Genomic DNA, 18,282 nt, shown 5'->3' with positions numbered 1-18,282 from the left:
TCTCATCTAACCACATCATACAATCTACGGCTCCTTCCTCCCTAGTGAAATCCCGGGGTTTACATGAAACAAAGTACTTGTAGGAGCAACCCTTATCACGGAGTCCTTGATTTAGTATGATCTGTTGAGACGGATCACTGTGATGATTAGAAGAGTGACGCTCGTCATCTTCCTTCTTGGGTTCATCCTTCTCGGGGGGTGGCTTTGTATGTGGTGTTGATAGGGTCCTACTTTGAGTCCCACTATACTCTTCATACTGTCGTTCTAAGGCCTTTGTAACTGCGTCGTCTACTAACGCTTTTAGTTCAGCACCCGTTAAATTAATTCGGGCGTTATCATTGCTCTCCACTGGGTGGCTATTAATTCCATCTGAGCCAGCCATTTAATTGAACTATTACATAAAACAAGGACAATAGTTTACTTGGGAGTTTATTATGGAATTGTCTTTTGTGGCAATTATTAACCATGGTAACGGGGACCATATTTGGTTAATTTATTAATCACATTTATTTAGGATTTATATTATAACTTATGCTAATTATAAAACAATAACAGTTTTATTAGTGGCACAAAAGGCCTAGTCGCAAGGACATTTTTAAATTATAAATTATGATTTCAGAGAATCAAAGCATTTAGGTTTGAACATAGTTCATTACCCTTTTTGGACAGGGAGTCATCGCTACCACTGTCTTTTGGCTCATGTAGAAATGAGCAAGGCCCGTAGGCACTATGTTACCAATGTGTGGTCAAAATATGATCATCTTAATTGGTGATTTAATCCCATGATTCCTAGATCATTAAGTTGGGTTAGGAATCTTTTGAAGAATCCTTATATAAGAATGACGGGTGTGATTTTAATGAATCACGTCTGCTAGGAGTGTTAACATATTTTCAGATGTTAACAGAGATAGGGCTGAGCAATTTACGGTTCTGAACCGTCAGAACCATGGAACCGAACTGGAACCGCCAGATCCGAACCGTATTGTTGGATTTCAGGTCCGGTTTCAGTTCTTAAGTTTGGGAGAAAACAGTTCCCGGTTTGGTTCCGGTTATAACCGGCGGTTCCGTTTAAAGAACCGCTAGAACCAGTTTGGTTTTAAACTTTAAATAATATATTTAAAAACTCTATTAATTCATTTAAACTTTAAATATTATATATAAAAATGTATATAGTATTAATGAATATAAAAGTAGTTTTGATACAATGTTTGAATGAAGTTTTTGTGATGGTTAACTAAAAGTTTTTTAGTTAACTTTTGTTTTTTTCATAGTACACTTTCGGTTTAAAACATTTTATTGTTGCTACTTTTACTCTGATCGGTTTGATTTTTGGATGTTGCAACTCTTATAGTTATATGTTATAAACGGTTTATTGTTTTAAATTTTTTATTTTGTTGTTATTTTTAGGATTTAATTGACAACCGGTTCCACCACGAACCGTTTACGCAAGAACCGTTTAACCCGATTCTGAACCGAACCGGAACCGCTAGAATACGGTTCGGTTCCGGTTCTTATATTTAGAACTAAACGGTTCTGGTTCGGTCCCGGTTCGGTTCGGTCCGGTTCTGAACCGTTGCACAGCCCTAAACAGGGATACGAATCTTGTAAACAGGTCTTACCATCTTGGCCAGGTCTTTATAATGACACTCAGGCTAGGTTTCACTCTTAAGATTCTTATTCATATGTATACTGGCAGGGAAGGAAGAATATTTATTTTATTCAGGATTCTTATCATAAATCCTAATTTACAAGTTAATAATAGCACAAATGGCCTAGTTGCGTAGACAAGTTTAATTTATAAGCCATGATTTCAGAGAATCGAGGTATTGAGGTTTGAATCAAGGTTCATTACCCTTTTCTGGACAGAGAGGCAAAGGCTACTACTGTCTTTAGTCCCTTAGGACAATAAGTATGGCCCGTAGGCATTTCATCACTCATGGGTGATTATTTCAAATAAGGGAATTTAGATTAACCCCCTTTTTAAAGGATGGCCTGTGTGACTTTAACGATTCACAGTTTACCAAAAATGTTAACGTACTTACAGATGTTAACAGGGATTGGAATCCTTTGGATAGGTTTTACCGTCTTGGCCATGTCTGCAATGACATTTAGGCTAGGTTTTACCATCTTGGCCATGTCTGCATTGACATTTAGGCTAGGTTTTACCTTTAAGATTCCGTTAATATTTAACGCTGAACAATCCTAATTTGAAATGTTAACAAGGATCTGAATCTAATTGTGGAACTACCGTCTTGGCCCTGTCTTAAAATGATACATGAGCTAGGTCTTGTCCTTTTCAGATATTGCCATTTTATTATAATGGTAGATTTTTATAATATAGGAATGATAATTTTTAATATAATCATTCCTTTAAAATTTAAACAAGTATATGGTTGCCCTAAACGGGACTTCTATAAAAACGACTTGCCCATGCAAGAGCTAATCAGAAAATAACAAGGGAACCAAATAAGGACAAATAAAACGAATTAGAATTTGTCCTATGTTCTTGTCTAGACTCAAGAATGTGCAACTGTGTAACTCAGATTAAACACAAAAGGCTAGTGTTTAATTCACTCAGTGTTGGCTCTGATACCAACCTGTCACACCCCGAATTTCCACGTGTCACCGGTGGGCCTGGTGGGGAGTATCGTGACGTAATTGATGTCATCATAGTCAACAACACAATATATAAATGCACAGCGGAAGCAAAAGATAAATATATTACAATCCGAATAAAAAGTAATATCCAAGTATTACAACGGAAAGTAAGGGATCCACAGGCGGATCTCAAACATAAATATTGTTCAACAGACTTTAGACGCCTAGAATTTGCAAGATTCCTTATTAACGTCCTGAGCAGCTCCCAGCCTATTACGTACTTGTACCTGTCACTTAGACTTTTGGAAAATACGTCAGTTTTCACTGGTAAATACACTCAACCAACTCATTTGAGAATGTCTGTGAAAATTTGTTTAGGTGCTCAAGGCACGAAGTTGTTTTGACACTTTGATTAAAATGCACAAGGCAAAATTTAATCTTTTATACTTGGGACAAACTATATCTCATGTTATCAGTTTTACATATCTTGCTCTACATACGGGGCCCGGTTCCATGCTGGTTCATGATTAATCGACACACCACTATTCCCTTATTGAGAATCCCTTATTGGGTATAATTAATTAATAAACATATGGCATCTGTCAGGTGTATGCCTACACCCGGTGCTTAGGTCGTGGCCATTGCATTTAATGAGTCAAGGATATCCAGGACACGGTCGCATTAATCCCTAATGTTTCAGTCAAGCAATACGAATTAAAACAGGTTATTTGGATTTCCCGACTTATTGGTCTTTGAATCCCATACCTGACCATGCGGTATTTATACTACCGTATCCCAAGCCCGTAATAGGGAAAATAAGTTAAGAGTATTTACCTGAGCTAGCTCCTGTCTTAAATAGCAAGAATTATAATAACTCAGCCGTATTCACTTAAGTAAGCATAGGTACAATTTACCGGAAGGCTCTAATCTAGAATGATGGTATAAATAACCAATTAGAATGCTAACGGGTCTTTAATTAAGCCTAAGCTTAGACCGGTTAATTATATGGTTCAAACGCACGATTAGGCGAAGACAGGAATAGAATGTGATTTAGACCCAACAAGATCGGAGACATGCTTAATATGGGTATTTCATACACATTCTGGATTTTGAGAAAAAACCGATAAGGTTTGACCCGTTTCGGCTAATTTATGCGAACTAGTTACATAAACCGAACCGAACGCGTAATAAGTGTAACGGGTATTCATAAGAGCCATATACAGGTTTCCTAAGTTAATATGCTTCAAATATGTTATGACATCAGTAAGATGTCTTTTATTATGCCCGAAACGAATTTAAACACAAACTATGCCTCGAAGGGGTAGTTTGATCATTTTCAAGGTTATAAAAGAGTCTAAGTATTAACCTGAGTTACAGGTCTGATATAATCAGCAAAAATACTTAGTTTACTAAGTTATAACAGTAGGGTAAAGTATATATGTGAAATTTATCAATTATAACCAAACTATGCACCGTAGGGGCATTTTAGTAATTTCACATAAGCCGTAAAGCTCAAAGCTGAAGTCTGAGTCAAACAACTTTTACTTACTATTAAAATATTATAATTTGCCCAAAATATCAGTAGGTAACAACCCTTGTATGTTTAAAATAGTTCTAGTACATACTATGCGTTAAAAACGCTTAAAAAGGCGATTAGAAGCCATTTCCGGGTTCTATACATAAAGCTGATATTTTTATTATTCCAGAAGGCCTAAAATAATTTATTTATCATATGTAATCAGTAGCAAGAGGTTTGGAGTCAATTAGGTATGTAAAACTCATTTTATAGCCCGTAAGGGCAAAACCGACAATTACCGGATTAAGCCTACGACTTTAAGTTATGCTCTGCCTAAAATTAATTAAAAATCTTCAATAATCCCAAAATAATATATTACATCAGTGGGTAATAAGTTTGATATCAAAAAGTAGGCTTAGATAGGCCATACGCTAATTATGTCGTTTAATTAACATAAAGCTTTCAATTTACGCTAATGAGCATAACTCTCAAACTACACCTCAAATTGATGTCAAACATTGGGTACAAGTTTATATATATCAGTGACTAAGGTTTTTACTCTTTTACATTTTCAAAAATCATGTTTTAAGGTGTAAAGGGCATAATGGTCAACATATGGGCAATTAACGGAATCATGCGTATTAATTGGTTAACTAATGAACCATGGTGTATAATCACAGAGGGTTATACTAGCATGTAACCTGGTCCAAATAGAGCTCTAAGGTATTTCTAATTCATACCAAAACGGGTCAGAACTGAAGTCAAGGCAAAAGTCAAAGCTTTGCGACTTTTGGTTCCGAACCGGGTCTAAACAGTAAATTGTCGGGTTGAACATGTTTAGACATGTTCTTACTCTAATTACCAAGTTATATTAATGATCAAATAGGTTGTATGTGTTCTATATTGCTAATTATGCATAAATTGTAAATTAAGCATTCTGTTGACTTTTTATAAACAACTTTGACCCGACATTTGATCTAGTTAGAATGGGAATCAGAGGGTGCCCTTTTAAGGGTTTAAAGCCCACATGATTACCAACTTTTAACCATCTTTGATCCGGCTAATCACTGGACCAATGGTGATTTATCGTTAAGTCAACCGTTAATTACGACGGTTTGACTTCTAAGCTAAAACTAAGCGAAAACTCAATAAGGAAAGGTCAAGCATACTTACTAAGGTCTAATGCACGACCAGAGAGGCTTGGAGAAGGCTCTTGAGCTCCAGAGATGATCAGAAGAGAAGTTGTGAATGAATGATTAAGTCTTGCAACAATGGGGCTATTTATAGTGTTCCTGATCCATTATGATCATGACAACTAAGGCTATACATGATCCCTGATGATTAACAAGTGTCCCTAAGGCCTTAGGATTAGTTTAGGCAGCTCTTGGAAGTGTTTAAGGGCAATATAAGTCGGTTAAGAGCTCAAACAGGCTGTTGTCACAAGTTTCTGTATCTGGGCAAGCCAGGCGGCCCGCGTAAGACTTTTACCAGGCTTACGCGCCCCGCGTGGGCCTTCTGATCTGATTTCCAAAATTTTCACTATTTGCAGGTTGGCTCTTGGCTTTTCGAAAGGGCATTCTTTGCATTATGAGCCCTTCTTATTATAAGGGCCTCGAGACTTATACCCCTTTTGTTAGGTCCTTGGTTACATTGTTACTACCCGAAAAGTCATAACTTTCAACATTTACGCTTTTAACCCCTAGTATACGAATATTGTCATAACTTCCTCATTCTTTATCGAAACTTTGTGAAATTTTAATCACTTATTCTAGTGAGCATAATTTACCGTTACAAAGCTTCTGGTTTGCTAAAAGGTCAATCAGAGGTATAACTTAAACATGTTGACACATTTAACCCCTGTAGTTTGTAATCTCTCACTTTCTTCCACATTTAGTTCCGTATGGTCCATGACTTATTTGTTTGAAGGTATGTAGGGTTACTGTAAAGTATATTTATCCCTTGTTGTCATTTTGAACCCTTGAATTCACATACTTTCTATGTTTGTCAACTTTAGTCCCTCTATAGTATTCATTAACACGTTCAAGCTTATGACATGTGTCAATACATTATAGGACGCAAATTTTCGAGGTGTTACACACATACACATTTTAGTCATAGAGGCAGTCGGGATACAGAAACCTATCATTCAAAGCCTGCGATTGTTCGAATATATAGCGATTGCGTCTAGCGTAGCGATTAGTATAACATAAGCGTATAATATAGCGAGCATCATAGCGTTCGGCGTTTCCTCTTAGTAGCGACGATTTGTTACCGTTTTGAGGTAGAGGAGCAATGCGGTTCGTGTGTGTCGATCAAAGTTTGCGCAAAAATCGAGCAAGTTTCCGGAAATTCAAACATGTAACAGGTAAATACACATAAAACACCTAAAATTAACGAGTCATCAGAGTCAGCAGTTGCGGGCTCAGAATCGAAATATATAAAAATCAAGTAGTAGAGTGTCTGCGGCTATTAGACATTGACTACCCAAAGTGATTCGACTATTCTCAAGGATCCGGCGTGCACATGTTGACTTTCAGGATAGGGCCTCTGCCTCGATTCTTGGGCATCCACCGCACATCCCTCTAGCCGTACTGTGAGTTCGGATCATTGGAGTCCGTCGAGACTTTGGTGAGAGTTTTGGTAAAATCCATGGACAAGCCGTCAAGGTTAGGGTTTCACCCCTGGCTTGACAACTTTTCCTTGATTTTAGTAAAATAGAGGAGATTATTCATCAAAATATGGATTTCACTCCTGGTTTGGTATAATTCTCCCTGTTAAACAAGCGTTCGTTATTGAAAAAGAATTTTGATTCGCTTGCTTGTATGGAAGGTGAAACTGTTCCACAAGTGATTGAAAGATTTTGTCATCTTAAACTTGAGATGGAGAGAGTTGGTGTGTCAAATATAATGAAGAGATCATTGATAAGTTGATAGAATTTGTTCCAAGTAAAGACGACTGGTCATACTAGGTCATGATTCTCAAAACCAACAATGATATGAGCAAGGTGAATAGTGAAAATACGGGTTGATCAAGCAATTTAGCCGAGAATTTTGCGGCTTTCACACCTAATCTTGACTTAACGCTTGTCTTAGTTGAAAGTTCGAGTGTGGTGATAGTGTAGGCGAGAATAGCGAAGGAGAGTAATACGCTCATACGTAGTCCCTAATGGACATGCACGAGTTGGTCTATTGGGTCCTAACTATAGTCTAGGTCTCTAAGACATCGACCCGGACTAGGTCGAGTCTTGCCTAACTCCCTATAGTTATGGCTCTGATACCAATCTGTCACACCCGAACCGATGGCAGAATCATCGGGGCGCGGCACTGAGCGAAACAGATTGTCCAGAAGTTTCCATAACAATTATCATTACCATTCAATTTAAAATAACATGTCCCATACCATGTCTCAAACAGTAAACAAGTTATTACAGACAGAAATCTGGGCAAATAGTTCTATTCCTACAACTCAGATTTAAATATAGCAATTGATTATCTGCTTCTAGAGACTCTTGATTCAAGATCTACAGACAACTATTTGTTGGGCTCTAGAAGCTTATTCTAGCCTCGCTTTCCTAGCAGATAAGCATCCTAATTACCGGTCACATACGTTAAAATAAAAGTCAATACACATAGTGTAAAGGTGAGCATACAAGTTTGATAATAGCATATAGAATTCGAAATAATTTACGCATAACCAGCACGTACACAGAGGAAAACGAAGCATGTTAATTATCGACACGGATCTATCGATACCAATGACTACGGGTTGACTGCCCGAGGCAGTTCGCAATACATGATCACCACTGTAATCCATGCAAGTAATTGTCCTTAACAACCCCCGCATGAGCGGGTGCTGAGTCCAAACTATAGTACTATCGTCGTTAAGGCAGGTAGACAGCATTCCATGTGTAAACATAACAACAAGCATTCATTAAGTCACGTATAACATGCGGTAACGGTTAGCGTTTAAAATGTTGCGTAGTGTGTTCGATGTGATTTTCGTATAAGTAACGTATGTAACACCCAAAAGTGCTCAAAGCAAAAAAGGATCGAGTATACTCACAGCGCTTGAGAGTAAAGTTAGCCTAAACAGTTCGATAGTATAATGATAAGCAATGCGTAAAACGGAAATAGGTGTCGATGGGTCGGACAGCTGGTCGATCGGACGGTAGTCCGATCGGACGGCTGACCGTTCGGTTGACAGTCCGTTCGGACAGTTTTCCGGTCGGACGGTAGTCCGATCAGATGGCTGTTCGAGTGGATTGTTTCTTCCTTTGTGTAGGATGTGTTTGTGTATGATGGTTTGACTTTTGAAGTTTTCGTTGTAGCATTTGAAAACATTGAAGTTTCTTTATGTAAGATCTATTTCGGACCCAAACGAGTCGTTCAGAAGAGTTTTCAGATCAAATCAGAGGCGGAATACAAAGATTTGATCTTCGTTCAGCTTGTTATACACTTTAACGGTCTCTTGTATTGATTTTAGAACGTTTACAAGGCCGGAGACACTTTGGCAGCACCTCGGTACAAAATCCTGATTCCCCACCAAATGACATGACAACAAGCCTATTTATAGTGTTTCTGATTCCCCACGAAAGTGCAACTTTCTGATTCCCCACGAAATGACAATTTTCTAATTCCCCACGAAAGTGCAATGTTCATTTCGTGGGAAATCAACATTTCATGGGAAATCACCATTTCGTGGGAAATCACCATTTCGTCATTTCGTGGGAAATTAACATTTCGTGCCCTAATCTAAACAACTCTATACAAGACTCGATACAAGACGAAGATGACAGACGGATGCACCAACAAACTCCCCCTCGGATGTTGACGGAGTCTTCAGTGTCGAGTCTTCGCATCTTCAGTCTTTATCAGTCTCTTGGCTTCTCTTTGAAGTATTTGACGATGTAAGCATCCTCAATCTCTATCTCTTCTCTTTCATCTTCAACAAACTCATCACCAACATACACTCCCCCTCAAATGTTGAGTCTTTGTCCACAGAGTATCTAGGAAACGAAAACCTGACTTCTTTAAATCACAAGCTTCTCAGGATCAATTAACCTAGCTCTTTAGAACTCATTCCAAGATTGTGGCCTGGCTCTCCTCCAGCTCTCGTTATCTGCACAATCTCTACCTCAACATAAGTTTTATGATAAAAACTTTTAAACATTAAAACACTACTTTTAAATTCCATCACAAACTAATCTATCAATTAAAATCTGATGAACCACTTGCAGAGGAAACATTTACAAAACTTTTGATGATCATTTGAAAGATAGGCTTTAAATTCTTTCACACACAACACTCCCAAACCATTTCATCAAGTTTAGCACTTGGAATTTTGAAAATCAGCTCTTCAACACCAGTTGTCAAAAATCTTTTTGAATTTTTAAAAATTTAGGCTAAAACACACTAAAATCTTTTTGGATTTTTGAAAGAAATGCAGTAAAGAAATATATACAAACAATATTTTTGTGAGTTTGTGTAAGAGGATCATATCAGTTTATGAGACAAATCACCAACACCGTTAAGCTTCATTTCATTTTAAGTTCTAAACAATTCACCTAGATTATCATTATATTGATCCACTTAAATTTTCACACAAAGTTCAACTGATCCGAGATACGATATTAATGTCTTAAGAACTTAAACTTATCCGTGTGTCCCACTACTTGAATATATTCCCGTATCCAGATCCCAATATTCAATCTTACAGGTGAGTATACCTAGATGATATCTGTAAGGGGTTAGGTGCGAAACCGTGAGAGCTCAGGTCAGAACTTCCATTCAGCAGAGAGATGACGGTTCGACTTTGGTATGTCCCCTTTAGAGGATCTTTTCTTTCAACAGCAATGACTATCAATTTTATTGTTTCATCAATTTGCTGAGGGCTGCGCTTTTTCAAGCATTTGCAGAAAGTATTATACGGAGACTAGGTCAGTATTTCCATACAGCAGAAGTCCCGGGATAATATCCCAGATATCACTAAGCATAAAGACCTCGTATCTCAGAAAGAGGGACCTTTCAAACAAGATTTCGGGGGTTACCCATATATCCAAGAAATTGTTACCCACGATATAAGCAAGTTTGAAATTTAGGTTTATATCTCGTCACAATCTACTAAATGTGCAAAAACCTACTGGCATATCCGCAGTGAGATTGTTTATCGCATTTTAACTTTCCATTTCTTTAGCATGTTGTGACAGTCCACTGATGTACTATCATTTCCTCTTCTATACAACAAAACTCATTTTTGATTTTTTCAATGTTTTTAACTTTTTCAAATTTTCTAATTTTTTTTTAAATTTTACTCCCCCTAAAATCAAAATATGTTTCGATTTTGATTTTCTGAGAAAATTTGAAAACAAACTATACAAGAACGTGACAACATGATATCGAATTGCTTCAATTTACCATCCACTTGGCATAAACAATCAGAACTCCCCCTGACAACAAACTATTTTCCCATTATGATTTCAAAACACTTAAGTTTGTTTTAATCAAAATGGTTTTTCCAGAAAATAAGTATTGTATGTCATTTCACAAACATGGGGTTTAATTCATCACACCGTTTTCAACTTCTTGTAGGTTTATCACAAACACAGTTTCCAATAATCATACCATTTGTAAGATAGTTAAATCAAGTACAACTTAATGTCCTTGATTAACCACTTGTAAGTCGAAATATCACGGTTACCAACCTGTGAATTTCTCAAGAAAGATGCCGATTCCTACACCCCAATTGCCAACCTGGAAGTTCCGGCAAGTCAGGATTTTAAGCAACGAATGCAGGCACCCAAGCCTGACCAGCCTTGGGTGTGACCTTTTCAATTTCACTTGGGGTTTGATCATTCCTTTTTGCTTCATAAAATTCTTTTACCCCTTTTACCTTTCCCTCGACCATCTTTCCAAAAATATTTTTTACTTTGCCATTGAAAGCCTTTTCGACATCACATTCTTTCTTTTCAGAATAAAACTGATTCGAAATTTTTACTTTACCATCTTTTTGTTTAAAATTTTCAGTTCGCAATGGTGGAAAGTTAATATCATCCATTGGCGGAACTGAATTTTCTCCTTTTTGATCAACAGGTGGCTCTTCTGACTTTGACGAGTCAGAATCATCGCCAGAACGTACCTTCTTCATTTTCGAAGAAACAAATTTATCATCAGAAGGTGGCTCCTTTGTTTTCATCACAACAGATTCATCGCCGACCTTTATTGGAACTGTTTGATGAACAAATTTTACCTTTACCCTACCTTTTGTCCTCAGATTTGTATCTGATGGATTCATTTTACTTGACTGATTTTTTGTTGAGCAAAGCGATTCATCAGAACTTTTATCTGAATTAACTATTGTACCCGAGGACAAAATCTTCTCCAGCTACTCTCTCGCCTTCTTCCTCTTCTTCCTCTGTCTGTCCTTTTGCCCTTGAGAAAGCTTCACTTTCTTTTCTTGAACTTTAGGTTCTTGAATTAGCCCTCGATCTTTCATTTGATCTCCTTGGGCAATCTCTGGCAATGTGACCTATGATATTGCAATTAAAGCATCTTCTCGACTCAAAACTCCAACTCTGGCAGTTAACAGCAATGTGTCCTTGATAACCGCATCTGTAACACACTCTGTTATCGTACCAATCACCATTTTCCATCCAAACATTCAGATCATAGCACTGTTTGGATTGGTGATAATCTTTTCTTCTCTTGTTTGCTGAATTTGGCTTTTGAGCACTGTGGTCCAACTTGCACCACTTATTACCAACAATTTTTGAGTTTTCATTTTTCAATTTTTGTAATTTTTTATCGCGATTGGATGATTGATCTGATGAGCTTTTATTTTCTTTTTGAAGATTTTTCACATTTTTACCTTTTTGTTTTTGTTCTACAATCTTCTTAACAGATTTCTGTGTTGAACATTCACCTGTTTCAGTCGATTGCAAAACAGTTTTCTGAAATTTTTCTCTTAAATTCAAAAACAATTTCTTTTTCTTAATTTTTTCAGTTTCATCATCAGATTTCTCATCACAATCTTCAACTATGTCTTTATCATAGTTTGTGACATTTTCACTTATTGAAACAGCATTGATCGGTTCTAGACACACATATGGTGCAGAAGTCACAAAACCTTTCAATTTCTTCTCAAACTCAGCAATTTTATTTCTTGCACTCTAAGCTTCATTTTCAAGCTGAGAAGTAATTGCATTTTCATTTTCCACTATATTCTTTTCAAGAATAGATTTTTCATTTTCTAAAACTTTTATATGTTCTTGAAATTTTGCTTCATTTTGTTTCAGATTTTTGTTTTCCAATTTTATCCAAAGATCTTTGTTTTCTGAAGATTTTATCTTATCTTTAAAAACTTTTTCATTTTCTTTCAAAATTTTGATTTCCAATGTCAAACTCTCCATCTCTTTTAAGAGTTTGACATTGTCTGCTTTAGATTTATCACAGTTTAAGCACTTCTCGGTCATTGTTTCAGCTTCAGCTTTCTTCTCGATCTTGATAACTGAAATTTCTTCAACTAGCTTTTCTACCACTTGAACATTTTCCTCAGATTTGGCTTTTACTTCAACAGTTGCTGCTTTATGATTCTTTTCCCCTGAATCAGACTTCAACTTTCTAATCTTTTGAAATTCAAGTTCTTGAGCTTGAATCTTCTCGATGAACGCACTAAGGTTCAAATTAACATAATCTGAACTGTTCTTCGACACCAGCAAATAAGTACCCCACTCATCATTTGGTAAAGCATTTGCCAACTTGTCAACCCACGTCTCATCCATTTTGTTAATGTTCAAATTTCTCATCTCTATATGCAGCCTGCAATACCTCTCGATCAATTCTTTTGTAGACTCTCCCTTAATACAAGTAAAACTATCAAACTTTTCTTGTGCAATGTCTACTGGATCCATTGAATCAGATGAATATCCAATTTAGTGACAAAAATCCGGCGAAAACGGATCAGGTGAGGATTCGCTCGGACGGGTATCCGATGCTTAACAAATCACCTCGGATCACCTGCAAACAAAAAAAACAAATGATCAGTTTAAAAACGAACTGAATATGTAAAAGTGTGCGACTGTTGAATCAATTTAAGACCCGTGTCGAAAATTCGCGAATTCGTTCCAATTTTTTCAGGTGAAATCTCTAAATAAATGGGCTTGAAAATGGACTGATGTGATACACTTTTTGGATGGGCTTAGAATTATTTGGGCCTTCAATTAATTGTGAATAAAGTGATTGGGCCGATCTCAATTTCATATATGATGTGATTTCGCATGGATTTTTGTCAATTAAATGCTTATTCAAATTGGCCCGATCACTTTTGATCAGATTGGGCGAAGATTAAGTAACTGACAACAAAGTTGATTACTTCACATGCAAACCAAATGTCATCAGCCGACAACACAAATCAAATTAGGTTCCTATTGGACCGTAGGAATTAGTAGATAGATGCCCTTTTAAAAAAAACTCAAAATGGTCAACAACTTTGATTTACCTACACTTAATTCTATTGGACCAATATTGATTACAACAAATATGATTGGGCCGATCTTTATTCAGTCAAAGTTTATGATTATACTGACTTATGCTTAACTGATTGGGCTGACCAACTTCAATTTTTATCCAAACCTTGGGCCAACAATGTTAATACTTTGATTTAATTGGACCAACAAACTTGTTCATCGATATACACATTATAACAGTCATAATCACATGCAAATTGAGTTCACAATTAATGAATCAACACTTTGAAATACTCAATGTCTGACAACAATTTATTAATTGGGCCGATGATTACATGAACTTTGAACTGATTTATCACATGCAATGATTTTAATAGCCGCTTAACCGTCACACATAACAATCAAATTCGATTGGACCAATACTCAATGTATTAAATGTTCAACACCTCGTTAAATGAAACAGATCACATGCAATCCTTGAATTTAGTGGCCGACAACCCTTCACGTGACAATCTTTATACTATTGGACCTTCATTTTAGTTCATTGATATTCATTCAAGACTGAAACAAATCATGTGGAGTCTGATTACTTCAATTTACGAGACCTGGAACTTTTCAAATGAAAAGATAATATCACAAGCACTGATCTTACACACGGAATATCAATTTCAAGCGGTATATAACATTCAAGCGGAATCAAGCCAAAGAGTTCGAGCGGAATCACCGGTTTTAATTTCAAGCGAAATAGGATGTAATTTGTAGCGAAATCTAACTTCGCTTGAACTAACATAAACTGTTTCGAGCGGAATTAATTGTTTACAAGCGAAATTAAAGTATTTTCGAGCGGAATCAGGCTGATGTCACTTGATATCGGACAAAAAACCTTCGATTTCTCCTAAACGGCTAGGAATTTGGATCTGAAACTTGGTAGGGTTATAGATCAGGTGTTTTCGCACAACATATCAAAAAATCAGCCGATTCGGACCGTAAAATCCTGTTCAAGTTTGAAAAATTTGGTTAAAAACGTGAAAGAATGAGTAGAAGTCAGAATTTTCAGTGAAAACAAGCTAAATCGGTAAGAACTCTTCCTCCTGAGCTCTGATACCACTTGTAGGATCGATTTCGGACCCAAACGAGTCGTTCAGAAGAGTTTTCAGATCAAATCAGAGGCGGAATACAAAGATTTGATCTTCGTTCAGCTTGTTATACACTTTAACGGTCTCTTGTATTGATTTTAGAACGTTTCCAAGGCTGAAGACACTTTGGCAGCACCTCGGTACAAAATCCTAATTCCCCACCAAATGAAATGACAACAAGCCTATTTATAATGTTTCTGATTCCCCACGAAAGTGCAACTTTCTGATTCCCCATGAAAGTGCAACTTTCTGATTCCCCACGAAATGACAATTTTCTAATTCCCCACGAAAGTGCAATGTTCATTTCGTAGGAAATCAACATTTCGTGGGAAATCACCATTTCGTGGGAAATCACCATTTCGTCATTTCGTGGGAAATTAACATTTCGTGCCCTAATCTAAACAACTCTATACAAGACTTGATACAAGACGAAGACGACAGACGGATGCACCAACACTTTACCTTTCAGGTTGGTCGATCGAACGGTTGTTCGATCGGCCGGCAACCCGATCGGCTAGGTACCTCAGGAAAACAAGTTCTCAGCAGGGTGTCTCCTGATCGGACGGCTGTTCGATCGGGTGGCACTCCTAGTGCGTCGAACATGTTGAAAAATCGATTAAGTGTTGAAGTCAAGTATCTCATGATCCGAAGAGTAACCCAATCGGACGGTAGTCCGATCGGACTGCAGTTCGTTCAATACTCAACTCCAAGTGAATTATTTAAGTGTGGGACCCATGTGCTAGCCGATCGGCTGGCCAGTCGATCGGCTGACTGTCCGATCAGCTGGCTGCCCGTTCGGACATCAGTCCGATCGGTCAGCACCCTGACCTGGTCGGCCTGTTCGTCTAACACTTGGTTGTTCTGATTGTTTGTCGTTTTATCGAGGTATTTTGACAACGAGTCAAACCACAGAACCCTCGTCTTTACTTGTTCTCCTGATCGGACAGGAATCACCCAAATCCGGTTAGCGAACCGTTCGAGACGGTGTTTAACGTTTAACTCGAAATCGGCGAACCTCATGGAGAGAATCCGGATCTGGGGCCACGCAACCACCGGTAGGGGTGTTCAAAAAACTCGTGGCTCGCAGCTCGCTCGAAACTCGCTCGAAAAAATCTCGAAGAAAGCTTGGCTCGAAATTGGCTCGGTTGTTAACGAGCCAGCTCGGCTCGGCTCAGTTTGTACACGAGCCGAGCTCGAGCTTGGTCTGGCTCGACTCGTGAGCTCGTGAGCTGGCTCGATAAGGTTTACATCCTTCATTTTTTTGTCCCACATTGCTTAGAAAACCAAAACTAAGGGAGTATTTCCCCGATAAAAGAAGATAAGACAATGTACAAAGTGAATTAACTATTTATATACTTGCATATTTAGCAAAATGGTTAAATTAAATGGCAATTATGGCCCTTAGTCTATGAAGAAATTCATTTTTAAGGGCTTTTTAAGTGGTAAATTTTGCCGTTTTTTGTTAGTTCGAGCTAGATCGAGCCGAGCCGAGCTAGCTCGAATTCTAATTGAGTCGAGCTCGAGCCTCAAATCTCAGCTCGATTTGAAATTCGAGCTCGAGCCGAGCCAGCTCGAATCGAGTTCGAGCCGAGCTCGAGCTGGGTCTAGCTCGGCTCGACTCGGCTTGTTTACAGCCCTAACCACCGGAATGATTAGCAAGTTGGCACAAGCTCCGTTTCTATCGGTTCTGAAGATATTAAGTGTAAAAAAGTTGAAAGAAAGTTGGAAAACCATCTTTCAATCCCTTTCACTGTGAATATGTTTAGATCTATGAAAGATCTGTGTTTGTTTATGTGGAAATCGGTTAGATCCAGGTTATTCTTGATGGATTGAGGCCAAAACATGAAGTTCTTCAAGAACACCATGATGACATCATCCTAGAACACTTGAATCTTGATGATTTCACGGTTAAAAGTTAAGATTTGAAAGATAGAAAGGTGTAGGAGTGCGTGTAGATCAAGAAAGTACAAGATTTAGGACGAGATCTTACCGGGATTGAGAGAAATCGAAGAAAAAGTGAGCTGAGCGTGCTGGTCGGACAGAGGTTTCCAAAAGTAGAAAGGATGACAATGACAGGGGTATTTATAGGATGCCAAAAGAGGTAAAGGCTGGCCGATCGGTCAGGCAGCATGATCGGACAGCCTGTCCGATCGGACAGCAGTCCGATCGGCTGGCTGTTCCATCGGCTGGTAGCCTGATCGATCAGTTGCCTGATTCGAGTGTTTGGTGCGACGATTTTTTTGATATTTCGATCTCGATTGCGAGTGATGCGAACGCGGTAGAGTTTCCTATTCAAATTACTTTTAATCCCAACTACTATATCAACATACAAGCATCCCGATTTCGTATTCGGTTTGCGATTGCGATTCGATTGTGATTGAGTTCGATTGCGATTCGATTGACTACCATACCTAACATAAATAAACATGCACAAGTAACACATAAGGCACACACACGTATAACAGTAACCCAAAATGTGTATATTCGAGTTTGCAAGCGTGATGACGATTAGATTAGTTCGATTAGCGTTTAATTGACTTTATCGCATTGTTACTTCCTACTATTCACAGTCGTAAAGCGGTTCGTATTGGGAAATATACTTCGATTACTTCAGTTGTAATTAATTACTCCACATAATACAACTAACATGAAAACATAAAATAGACTAACTACAGTCAAAGAAGTCAAAACATGGATTGAGTAAGGAGAGACAGATTGCTATTAGCGATCTTTTCGTCCTTTGACTTCAATCTGGGCGTTGACTTTGACTTTCGAAACACTAGGGTGTTACAGAAAGGCAATAGAATCAGAAGAAGATCATGTGGGAGTAGTGGAACTCCCTGGAATATCAAAGATTGTCTCATGAAATCGAACATGACCAGAAATATATGTACGGGACGTATGAGGATCCTAGCAAAGATAACCAAGATGAGATGGAGCATAACCAACAAAAATGCAAGGAAGAGGCTTAGGTGAAAGTTTATCTGCCTGAGTATCACCAAGGAACAAATAACATAAACACCCAAAGTTACGATGGATGGAATAATCCAGTTGAGAACCGAATAGAATCTCAAAAGGAAAGAGTAGAAAAGGACCACCGAAGGTAAGTGTTTAACGAGATAAGCTACAATGATATAAACATTATACCTAAATTTCTTTGGTAAGTCCGCATGAAACAATAGTGCACGAGAAACCTCGTAAAGATGACACTTTTTCCACTCACACCATTTTGTTGGGGGTGTATGGGCATGGGATACAATAACTGATTCTTGGTTCAGATAGATGTGAGGCTATCAGTCACAATGAAAATGTTTGATGGTGCATGAGAAAAGGTTCTCAACAAGCTGTTTGAAATGATGAAATTAATTAACCGCCTGAGAATGACATGTCACCGATTAAATCCATGTATAATCTACTAAAATCATCAATAATGTGATAAAGTATCTGAAATCAGCATGAGACATAAAAGGGTAAGGTGATCTATTTTTAAGATTTTTAATAATGTAAAATCTACTAAAATCTTATATATCACAATGAATCACATGTAAGGGTACAATAGAGTAAGAAACAAC

This window comes from Helianthus annuus, chromosome 3 (genome assembly GCF_002127325.2).
Source record: "Helianthus annuus cultivar XRQ/B chromosome 3, HanXRQr2.0-SUNRISE, whole genome shotgun sequence".
NCBI classification, from domain to species: Eukaryota; Viridiplantae; Streptophyta; class Magnoliopsida; order Asterales; family Asteraceae; genus Helianthus; species Helianthus annuus.
The sequence above is the reverse complement of the archived record's forward strand: the minus strand, read 5'-3'. Positions refer to the sequence as shown.